The following is an 11,445-nucleotide window of genomic DNA, read 5'->3' as shown; positions in this document are numbered from 1 at the left end:
TGAGCGCGTGAATGGATGCTGGCTATGCCAAGGCCCTGGGAATAAAGAAATGATAAAGAAGCAGTCCCTTAAGGGAAACCCAAATGGAACATAGTGGCCCCAGCCCGCGCAGAGCCCCACACCACCGTGAGGATGGGCTTGGAGTTCCTCGTGGAGCCGGGGCGCGGTGGCTAAGCCAGAAGCGGAGAAGCGGGCGCGGGGCGGGGCCTGGACCCGGAGGGCGGGGCCCTGGGCCTCGTAGCTCCCGGGCCCGGACGCGCGCTCGCGGGCCCGCGCGAGGACGCGCTCCGGGGACGCGCGAGGACGCCGTGGCGGGAGAAGCGTTTCCGGTGGCGGCGGAGGCTGCACTGAGCGGGACCTGCGAGCAGCGCGGGCGGCAGCCCGGGGGAAGCGGTGAGTCGCGGGCGGCAGGCCCAGCCAGGTGGGTGGGAAACGCGCAGTGGGCCCGGCAGAGGCGCGCAGGCTCGGGCAGGCTCGGGCCGTGCACCCGCGGACCGGCTGCGGGGAGACCCCGGGCTCGGAGGTCGGAAGCCCCTTTGCGGACTAGGGATGCCTCGGGCCGGGGGGTCCCTGCACCTGGGGATCCCTGCCATCCTGCGGCCGGACAGCACCCCGCTTCCAGCATCCCGAAGCCCAGCATCCCGTGGGCCTCGTCCCCGGTGGGAAGGGCCCTCCGCCGCATCCCCGCGCGCCTGGCCGCGCTGTCTTCGGCGCCTGCGTGGCGAACTCGCCCCGGAGACACCAAGATGGCTGCCTCGGGGGCAGCGGCAGCCAGGTGGCCCGGTGCCTGGCCCAGCGCTCCGCTCTCTCGGCTTTGCCTCCTGGTGCTGGGGGTCGGAGGGGAGACCACCTGGTTCCTGCCCTAGAACTCGCAATCCAGTAGGGAGGTGATGTGCAAGGAAGTAGATTCTTGGAATAGTAGTTGGTCCTACAGGGACCTTGCGTTTTCACGCTTTTCTCCTGAACTTTCACATCTGTCACAGGTCTCTAACCTGCCCAGAATGACAATAAACAGTCTACTAAGTGCGTGCCAGGTGACTTAGGTCCATATACTTTTACACCCTTCCGGCCCTGCGAGGTACTGGGTGTTGGCTCTATAATCCAGATGAGAAAACTGGGGCTCAGAGAGGTTGAGTGCCCAAGGTCACACACCTGGCCATCCATAGTCCAAGGCCATCTGAGTCTCAGTCGTAAATGCTGCGTTCTCAAAGACGCTTTTCCTTGGCTATGCTGTCTAAAATTGCACCCCCCATCCCCACACACACCCTTTGTAACACAAACTCTGGGTTTTTTCTCTTTAGTGTCTTTTGTCACTAGTTGAAATTAAAGGTGTTTACTTGTTTTCTTCTCCTCATGTGAACAGGGCCTATTTTGTGTTGCTCAGCCTGTCTATCCCCTGCGCATAACAACTGCCTGCACCAAGAAGGTCCTCAGTGAATATTTGTTGACTGCCTGAATGAAAAAGCGTAGCTCTGCTTCACTCCAGAGCTTGGGCACTTAGCTGCTCCGTAGACAACTCTTTTCTGCGCCCCCATAGCTTTTTCCTTGTACATTTCTCACAGTCCTAGTCCCTCTTCTGCCCTGACTTCTAGGTTTTGACTTGGGTGCCTCTGGATTCTCCCTTCTTTGTCCATCCCCCTTTTACTGATCTGCTTCAATGTTCTAGGCATTGTTATAGGTGCCCAGGGAGGATGCAGGTAAATGAGGAGGTTTTGTAGCTCCTACTGCTTCAGACTTGATACAAAAGATGAGAGGGAACTGTTTGGGAGGATGAATGGGGTGGCTACCAAGAAGTTCTGGGACCTCAAGCAGGTCCTTTCTCTCCTCAGCACTGAGCAGGTGTCTTACTTTCAAAAATACAGTGTTTGGGCCGGGCGCAGTGGCTTACGCCTGTAATCCCAGCACCTTGGGTGGCCGAGGCGGGCGGATCACGAGATCAGGAGATCGAGACCATCCTGGCTAACCCGGTGAAACCCCGTCCCTACTAAAAATACAAAAAATTGGCTGGGCGTGGTTGCGGGCGCCTGTAGTCCCAGCTAGTCGGGAGGCTGAGGCAAGAGAATGGCGTGAACCCTGGAGGCGGAGCTTGCAGTGAGCCGAGATTGCTCCACTGCACTCCAGCCTGGGCGACAGAGCAAGACTCCGTCTTAAAAAAAAAAAAAAAATACAGTGTTTGGCAGGGAGGAGCTATCAGCTCCCATCTCAGCTCAGTACGTATTCAGAGGTTAGATTGAGGCTTTCAGGCCACATGGATGTTCAGAAAAGGGATGATATCTGTGGTTACAGTTGTCAGAGAGGAACATATATGGCAAGGGGTGTCATAATTCACGATCAGTGAAGTGTTTAGCATGTTCTTAATTTTCTGTAAAAGTTCTATGAAATCCCATGGGGATGGATACAGAAAGGCACCAACTGGCAGGGAATATCCCTTCCTGCTCCTCACTTCCTGCAGAGAAAGCTGAGAGGACAGCCAGGGCAGCAAAGGCGGTAAGAGCAGACCCGTCGTCAAACGTTGTTGTTCTGGAAGACTTACACTGAAGTCAGGCATCTGTATCCTGTTGTGTAGCAGTGGTGAGCTGCATTCAGTTAGAGTAGAACCATGAGTGTGACCAATTTTTCCTTTGTGGTTAAAGGTAAGAAATCAAAGTAGTGAATCCATTTTTTAAAAAGGGGGGAACAAAGGGCTGTTGTCCAGAAAGTGAAAAGTCATTAAATTAGACTGTATCAAACCTGCACTTAATTACACAAAGTTCAAAGTTACTAAGTTTTTCTTTAGCAGCTGTTAATTTGTAAAATAGTTCTATAGACTTTGGTATATGGCATCTCTGAGTTGATTCTTATAAATGGATGGTAAAACTTCATCCAAATATGTCTAAAATACTAGTTTGGTGGTGTTCATCATTTTTTGCAGGCTGATATCACCATCTCAAATAGAAATCAGTAGATTTTTTTTAACTGTAATAACATCACCCATCCTAAGATACTGCTTAAGAAATCCATGCCCATAGTTGATCTTGAGGACTAGAATATGAGCAATGGTTGTAATGTTACATCCGTGTTTTTGCTTTTTGTTGTTGTTGTTTGTTTGGTTTTTGAGATGGAGTCTCGCTCTGTGGCCCAGGCTGGAGTGCAGTGGCACGATCTCAGCTCACTGCAACCTCTGCCTCCCGGATTCAAGTGATTCTCCTGCCTGAACCTCCCGAGTAGCTGGGATTACAGGCGCGTGCCACCATGCCCGGCTAATTTTGTTGTATTTTTAGTAGAGACGGAGTTTCACAACGTTAGCCAGGATGGTCTCGATCTCCTGACCTCATGATCCGCCCACCTCAGCCTCCCAAAATGCTGGGATTACAGGTGTGAGCCACTGTGCCTGGCACATGGGTGTTTTAAAGTTAATAGAAGTGGGATCTGCATGGGAGGGGAGAACATGGCAGTGGGAAAGGCAAGGCCTTGATTCTCCATGTCTTCCTGATTCTAGGCAGGCCCCACATCTCCATGCAGAACTATCCTGAAACAGGGAAGCATATGCAACACAAATCCATTGCTGAGTGGAAATAGAATGAATCTAATGCTTTGCACAGAATTCAACTCTCTGATATATAATTCTATCTCCTGTGTGACCATGCCCATAAAAAAGGGATACTATATGCAGGTGACCAGCCCAACAGAAATCAGGGAATTTGGTTTTTAGGCTCCTTGAGTTAGTGTGATTGTCCTTGGCAGACACATCTTCTCTGGCCTCCAAAGAGTCAGAATTGAGTTTCAAAGTCAGATAGAACTGTGAAGGCTATGTCATCTTGGGCATGGTACTAAATTTCTCCAAGTGGCTCTATAAAACAGGGGAAAATATCTTGAAGGGCTGTCATAAGGATTTAGCAATCTAACAATGCATGGAAAGCCTAGTGTCTGAGTGCTCCATCATGTCCCCTGGACAGTGGACAGCAGTGACTGACGGGCTGTCTCACACCTGCCTGGCCCTAGCTAAACAAACTGGGTAATCAGACTCTTTCATAACTCTTTCAAAATACAGTAGTTTTAACCAACAGCTTTCCAGCTTAATAACGCAGTTATCATTGTTAATCTTTAGCCAAGATCAAAGGTCTTTGTACTAATTCCTAATAAAGCACATTCCCTGCTAACTTGTTTTCTACAAAATTTTGGAAAATTCTTTTTTTCTCCAGTAGTTAAGCATTTTCTTAGCATGCAGCTAAAAATTTGAAATAAAGTTTATCTTGGAGATAAATTCTTTTTCTTATATGTTTCTGATCATCTTCAGGAAGCTCAGGAGCCATTCCTGGCACCAGGAGCTGCATTTATGCACAGGACTGTGGCCAGTGAGGACAGGAGCTTCCACTCGTGGAAAGCCAGCTTGTTAATAATGATCCCACTTTTGTTTGGCACCTTAATGAAGATTAATAAAGGCCTCTTATACTCTTCAGTTTGCTGATCCTACCAACTCTATGAGCCAACTTTTATCTGTGTTTTATAGATGGCAGAAGTGAGGCTCAGAGATGTAAAGTAATTCACCCAGTCACATGTCTAGAAAGGAAATGACAGAATCAGGACTGAAATCTAGATTATATTTGCTTAAGTCCAGTTCTCATTCCATAGGTTATCAGGGTAGATGCCCAGGAAATTACGCCACAGGGCGGGGGGCCTCCATCAGCAGAAACCAGCCAGAAAAAAACAGCTGTGTTTGGTCTTTCCAAACCCAGGACCAAGCCAGTGTTGAGTACATAAGAGGCCTTCAGTGGATATGGAAGGCATAAGTTAATTTTGTTTGTGAATGAATAAATAAAAAGACTTTGAGAAATCTATTGGGATGAGGCTCCATGAAACTATAGTTACTCAAAACCTTAGTTAAAAGATTGAATTTAAACAGTTTTTAATTTCTCTGTGAAATTATTTCTGTCTCTTTTTAGGGGTAAAATAATTTTTCAACATATATCATCTCTAAAATAATCTGTTCACTTAAATGCAGTATAATGTCATAATTATTAACAGTTCCAGATAGCGAGCGTCATTGTGAGAATGTCTTTATGTGATAAAACCTTAAAGTCATTTTTCTTCTTAGCATAAGTGGCATCAGCCAAACACAGAATTTTTTTAAGTCCCACTTTTTTCTCATACCCCACCAAAATTTCTTAATACGGTTAAAATCCAAATATTTCTTTAAAATCATTCGTGAAAAAGATTCTTAGAATTAACACCTCAGTTGGCCAAGCACCAGGAAGCCACATTACAGCTATTGCAATACATGGAGACCGTCTGTCACCAATCATTTTCTTCTAGTGCATCTGTTCTAGCCCCTTTCTCTTCCCTCCACACCCCATTGCACCATTTCTTCAGTTCATGAAAACTGAGCTTGCTGGACATGAGAAACCTGCCAGTGTGGCGCTGTGTAAACCATAACATTTTGCTGCTGCCTTTCTGCAGTCCTGAAGCCAGCTAATAACTGCTCAGTAAGCGCCTCTTCCACAGCTTCCCTAGGTCCCTCTGTGTCTGTGGTGGGCTGGGTCCTGCTCCCCTGTCTCCTAGCCTCTCTGAGTGCCTGAAGGCACCACCCCAGCGCTTCTGCATAACTCTCAAAGCCTCAGGTGAACAGGGCAAAGAGAGCACGCTCCCCACTGACTGTCTCCTCACTCTCCCTGGCATCTTTCACTTGCTTCAGGTGCCGTGAAGCTGATGAACCCACACATTCTTGGAATGGAACACATTCTTTGGCGTCCTGTGCAGTCTGTCCCTCTGAGGGACATTCTTCATGATCCTTGCCGCATCTGCAGTGGGAACGCAAACATCTTGTTCTCCAAAACTTTCTTTTGAAGCATCTGTGGTTTCATGATTATTCACACCGTTCCCAGTGTCAGCACAAGGCTGTGCAGCATGACTTCCTCCAGCGCAGTCTGCAGAAATCCGGAGTCGAGAAGCCTCTGTCCTAGCACTGCCCCTATCCTAGGTCATGAAAGACTGTGATTGATGTTCAAGACACCTCTGTAACAAGATGTCTGATCTTTACCCGGTTTCAACCTTCCAGACAAGCCCAGGGGCCATAATTTGCCAGATGGATGGCTGCATAAGCCAGACCATAGAAAAACAAAGGCCGTTGCTGCACAGTCACCCCCACCCCAGGACCTCGTTCCCTCCCCACGATGGTGCCCGCGGCAGCCCCGCCCCACAACCGGCCCTGCTGACCCGTCAGTACCAGGTGTGCGGGGCACATGCCCTCAGCGCATCTCTGCCTTGCCCGGGGCCAGCAGGTGCACGCTGGAATGCTGCGGACCAACCAAGTGGCCCGGCCAGCCCTGACCCCGGCGGGTGGAAGGGGGTGCACCCTGGGGATCCCTTCATAGCGGCCAAGGCCTTAGGGATACCAGCATCTCGCTCCCTGAATAGACTCTAGACACAAAGTGAAGCCAGCCCAGGGCGCGCCTGGGAGCACCCTCCTCAGCCCAGGCCCCACGCATGAGGAGCGATCCATGTCAGCGCGCTTGCTAGACCCCACTGATTTTTAGAGACGGGTTTTACTGTGTTGCCCAGTTTGGTCTCCAACCTCCTAGGTTCAAGCAGTCCTTCCACCTCAGTCTCCCAAGTAGCTGGGATTACAGGCGCGCACCACCACGCTCAGTGCTGTTGACTTTAATGTGAATAGGAAATAGGTTTTGGTGTTTGTTTTTTTTAAGTGGGACTCCTGTTTTTTAAAAATGGATCAATTTATCTGGAGTGCAGGCTGCTCCTGTGCTTGAAGGTGGAAGTCAGTTCATGCGTGAAAGAAGTCTTGCCTAATTGAAACATGGCATCATGGTTAATAATTAAAATGTTATCTGATTTGAGATCAGCTGTTTTTATGAGAATGCTAATGTGGCATTCCTGATTAGTCTGTATGTTTGTTTGTTTGTTTTTAATTCTAGGGGCAGAGGAACACAGATTATCAAATCCAGTTGGTATTTCTTATGCCACTATAGTACAACTTGAAATCCTTTTTAAGTTGAGGAAACAGTGTTGTATTCATTTCCTATTGCTGTTATAACAAATTACTACATATTTAAGGAGCTTAAAACAACACAAATGTATTATCTCAGCGTTCTGGAGGTCGGAAGTCTAGAACAAGTGGGCCTTCCTTCAGGAAGCTCTAGGGCAGAGCCCCTTTCCCTGCCCTTTCCAGCCGCTAGGGGCTGCAGCTCACAGCCCAGCATCACTCCAACCTCTGCTTGTTCCCACATCTGTTTCTCTGGCTCTGCCTCTTCTACCTCCTTCCTTCCCTTATAGGGAGCCTTGTAATGACATTGGACCAACCAAATATTCCAGGATCATCTCCGCATCTCTCAAGATCCTTAACTTAATCATATCAGCAAAGTCCCTGCACCATGTAAGGTAACATATTCACAGTAGTAGGTGCTCAATAAATAGATATTAAAGATAGCAGTATTTTTTATTAGACCTTCTCACAGCTTCTGGGGATTAGAATGAGACATCTTTGGAAGCCATTATTCTCCCCATCACAGGTACATGCAGTAGGCGCTTCCAGTGCCAGGATTTTGGTGGGTTTAACTGGAGTGTGCAGATAAGTAGTTGGAGTCAAGAACTCCTGCTTCTTCCGTTGCTGGAAAGATGGGGTGGCTTTGAGTGACATCCCAGAATCTGATTCTTCTGTCTGAAAAATGTGTATAGGATGTCTGAATCACACTATTGTTATCAGAAATGAGGTAGAATATTCTCTAATGTGGCAAGCTTAGGCCAGCATCTAGCCCGATTCCTTGTATATAATGGAAATTCTTAAGATGTTAGGGTTGCCCTCTGCATCTCTCTCCTTTTTCCTTCCTACTAAGGAAGACATTTTTTGTGAGGCCTCCACAGCATTCTTATTCACTTGTACTGTAGAGTAACCTTAAGGTTATTGTAGTATAGAACTTCATAGTGTAAAGGTCAAGTTTTTATTTAAAGGAAACAAGGGGGGGCTTCCAAGATATCATTTCTCTGCAGACATCAATTGGTGTCATACTTCAAGAAAAATGGCTAGAAGAGAGTGGTGAGTGGAAAGCTGGCCAGTGCCCTGGAGGCTGGTCCTTGAGTTCTCCCAGACTTGTTTCTGCTACCAGCATCCGCCATGCAACCTGGGCAAGTTATTTCCCCTCTGGACCTCGGCTTCCACATAATAAGCACATTCGATAAATCATTTTTAAAAGCATCCAGCTCTTATACATGATAATACTTATATTTTATAGAGTAACCATATTTTTGGCTGGGTGCAGTGACTCACACCTGTAATCCCAGCATTTTGGGAGGCCAGGGTGGGCAGATCCACTTGAGCCCAGGAGTTCGAGACCAACCTGGGCAATATAGTGAAACCCTGTCTCTACAACCAGTACAAAAATTTAAAAAAACAAAAACTAGCTGGACATAGTGGCAGACGTCTGTAGTCCTAGCTACTCAGGAGGCTGAGGTGGGAGGATCACCTGAGCCAGGATGTCAAGGCTGCAGTGAGCTGTGATTGCACCACTGCACTCCAGCCTGGGTGACAGAGTAAGACCCTGTCTCAAAATAAATAAATAAATAATAAAGTAACCAATTCTAAAATGAGACCGTGATGGCAGCAACTTGCCCTAAAGGTTGCCTTATATTTAACAAATTAGGGATAGTTTGTTACTAGGAACTAGAATTCTATAAAAGCTACATATTAATTTTTGTTTTCATTATTTATGTTAAGCACAAAGGAAAAATAGTGATAGTGAGAATTATAGCTAAAAGGGAAGAGAGATTCCTTGGTATTCAATTTTCTGAGAAAAACCCATATCAGATCTCCACCGGGGAACATCACAGATCACCTAGGCCCGAGGGCAGGCACAGGAGGGTAGAGAAGGGTGCAGGGAAGGAAATGGCTCACGGCCTCACATACAGCCACAGCCTGGTGTCCGTCCAGCACGAGGTCCACACCCAGAGCGCATGCTGAGTCCCATGCCCAGCCGTATGCTGGACCTCCTGGATTAGAACCTCTAGAAGGAGGATAGTATTTGTCTTTATAAGAAGCTCTCCAGGTGATTTTGATGTGTTCCGTTGGTGCAGAACCATCAATCTACACCAGGAGCTTTGCAGGAATAAACGGTTTCCCAAGGAGGGGAGGTTTAACGTGTTGTTCCTCTTGCTACCACCATCATTGCCGTTAAATCCACCTCCTCCCGCTTCACTATCCAGAAATGGAAGTGACCAACTACCAAGGTGTCTTCCTTTTGGCCAGTCAGGCTACCAATAGATTTACCTCTCATCTTTCAGGATGCCACTCTCTCCTGGTTTTCCACCCACCAGTCACTCCCCAGCCCACTTTGCTGTGCCTTCAGTCCTTTCTGACCTCTTCACATCAGGGTCCTTGGATCTCTTCTCTATTTACCTTCGCTTCCCTGGTGATCTCATCACATCGCATGACTTTAAATATAATCTCTGTCTGACAACTCCCACGGATAATCTCCAGATTACACTTCTCCCCTGAACTTAGACCTACTTATTCTGCTGCCTGCTGGACATCTCCACTTGCTGCCTCCTAGGTGCCTCAGACTTACTCCGTGCAAATCTGAGCTTCCTGTCTTCTCCCTTGGCCCTCTCCTCCTCCAGTTTTTCCAACCAAATACCTTAGGAACCATGCTTTTTCTTTCTCTCACATCCCACATCTAAGATGTCAAGAAATCGTGCTGGCACCATTGAAGAAATACCCAGAATTCCAGTACCTCTTGCCACCTGCGCTGCCCCCCGGCTCTGTCTGGATCTCTGCAGTAACCTTGCCACTGGTTCCTCCTGTGTCCACTCTTATCTCCCCACTGTCTGTTCTCCACACAGTAGCCAGAGAGATCCTTTTAAATTGTGAGTCCGTTTATTGCAGTCCTCTGATCAGAACCTTCCAATGACTCCCATTTTTTGCAGAGTGAAATGCAAAGGCCTTACAGTGGCTACATGACCCATATCATCTGACTCCAACCTAAGCCATTACATCTCTTACCCCCCATCTCCCATCTCCCGCTTCCTCACTCCGCTCCAGCTCATGCCTTCTTGCTATTCTTTGAAGACACCAGATGCATTTCTTATTTATTTATTTATTTATTTTGAGATGGAGTTTCGCTCTTGTTGCCCAGGCTGGAGTGCAATGGCGCGATCTCGGCTCACCGCAACCTCCACCTCCCAGGTTCAAACAATTCTCCTGCCTCAGCCTCCCGAGTAGCTGGGATTACAGGCATGCACCACCATGCCTGGCTAATTTTGTATTTTTAGTAGAGACAGGGTTTCTCCATGTTGAGGCTGGTCTGGAACTCCTGACCTCAGGTGATCCTCCCGCCTCGGCCTCCCAAAGTGCTGGGATTACAGGCATGAGCCACCGCGCCCGGCCGACACCAGATGCATTTCTGCCTTAAGGTCTTGGCAATGCCTTTTCCCTCTGCCTGGAATGCTCTTCCCCCAGATATCCACATGATTCAATTCTTCACTTTCCTCTAATCTTGCTGCAGTATTACTTTCTCAATGAGACGTGCCTTGACTACCCTGGACATGATGGCAGACGCCTATAGTCCTAGCTACTCGGGAGGCTGAGGTGGGAGGATCACCTGAGCCCAGGACGTCAAGGCCCTGCCCATGATCCTTCTTATCCTGTTCTGGGGTATTTTTGCTTGTTGTTTGTTTGTTTTCCCTAACCATTTACTGCCTTCTAATATAATGAATAGTTTACCTATCTTTTGTGTTTTTTGTTTATTGCCTGTTTTCCTTTCACTCTGCCATCCCAGTGTCAGCACCAATAGGGCAGGAATTTTTGTCTTTGTTCACCAATGCAGCCCAAGAGTCTGTCATGTAGTAGGTGCTCAATAAATAGATATTAAAGATAGCAGCATTTTTAAGACCTTTTGGAAAAAAACAAAGCTAACAGATTTTTTTTCTCCTGAGTATTTATTCTGTTATGCATTTAAACTATGGTCTACTTGAAGGTAGGAATTGTATCTTTTATTGGCACATTCAGAAATGGGAGGAAATTAGGCCAGATTATCTGTCTTATTCAGTTGTATGATTATGTATGGCATTTATTTGATGACCTCTAAGAATAGAAACAAATGCTGAGTGATACACGTAATTGTAACTTCAAAATGTGGCTCATGGACAGGGGCCAGCGTGTGAACCCACCTGCCTGAATTCCCCTGCACGCCCTGCAGGTTGCTAAGATGCCTCAGCAGAGCCCAAGCCTCTGTAGACGAGTCTGAAGAGTGATGCTTTTCAGAATAGGAACTGGACTCTGCTTTTTGTAATACACTTGATATATTCTAATTCAAAATTTAGTCATGTCTCCATACAATGACATACATTTCTTGTATCCCCATGATGGTGGTAGCAAGAAGGAAGACACTACACAACACACTCAACTCCCCTCCTCGGGGAACTGTCTATTCCTGCGAAGCTGCTGGTGCAGATCGATGGTTC

At 47.4% G+C, this 11,445-nt stretch overlaps 1 protein-coding gene across 3 annotated transcripts in view; it reads left to right on the top strand.

Annotated features, from left to right (window-relative positions):
* Window positions 1–271: 271 nt before the first annotated feature.
* Window positions 272–11,445, top strand: part of SFXN1 (sideroflexin 1) — a 52,398-nt gene continuing 41,224 nt past the window's right edge. The window contains exons 1-2 of one of the 3 annotated variants that reach the window (XM_063642602.1): window positions 272–393; window positions 5,672–7,371. The gene's annotated coding sequence lies outside the window, so the exon portion shown is untranslated. The remainder of the gene's footprint in view (window positions 394–5,671; window positions 7,372–11,445) is intronic. The other 2 variants (XM_055285200.2, XM_063642604.1) reach the window with 2 other exon arrangements.

This window comes from Symphalangus syndactylus, chromosome 7, assembly GCF_028878055.3.
Source record: "Symphalangus syndactylus isolate Jambi chromosome 7, NHGRI_mSymSyn1-v2.1_pri, whole genome shotgun sequence".
Taxonomy (NCBI): Eukaryota; Metazoa; Chordata; class Mammalia; order Primates; family Hylobatidae; genus Symphalangus; species Symphalangus syndactylus.
The sequence above is the reverse complement of the archived record's forward strand: the minus strand, read 5'-3'. Positions and strand labels throughout refer to the sequence as shown.